Consider the following 487-nt stretch of genomic DNA (forward strand, 5'->3'; position numbering starts at 1 on the left):
GGGCAGGGGGGCTTAACACAGACCCTGCCCACCCCAGGGCTGCCTGAGCTGGGCTGGCGGTGGCCACCGAGATGATGGGTAGAGGGGGCATCGCTCTGGGTGAAGGCCACCTCTGGGAGAAACCACGCTGATTAGCATCAGTGTTGGGAGGACAGAGGCCTCCATCACTGCCCCAGCACCAGCATCACTGCCAGTGAGCTCCATCCAGCCCTGGCAAGGAGATTCAGCCACCCTGGGGGCCAGGCAGCCACTGGCTGAGCATGGAAACCTCCACTCACACCTGGCCGGCGAGTGAATTGCTGGCTGGGGCTCGCATGCCCACATCCCGGAGCTGGCGCTGCACCGCTTGCCCAGCTTGCTCAGCCCCCTCCACGGCCTCGTCCGGCGCTGCCTGGACCTCATCCAGCAAAATCCCCTGCCCACTGCTGAGCCCCATCCAGAAAGGGAAAAGAAAAGGAAAATCCAAAGGCAAAGGCAAAGGTAAAAG

The sequence above is a fragment of the Egretta garzetta genome, unplaced genomic scaffold, assembly GCF_000687185.1.
Source record: "Egretta garzetta isolate BGI_Z169 unplaced genomic scaffold, ASM68718v1 scaffold1732, whole genome shotgun sequence".
Taxonomy (NCBI): domain Eukaryota; kingdom Metazoa; phylum Chordata; class Aves; order Pelecaniformes; family Ardeidae; genus Egretta; species Egretta garzetta.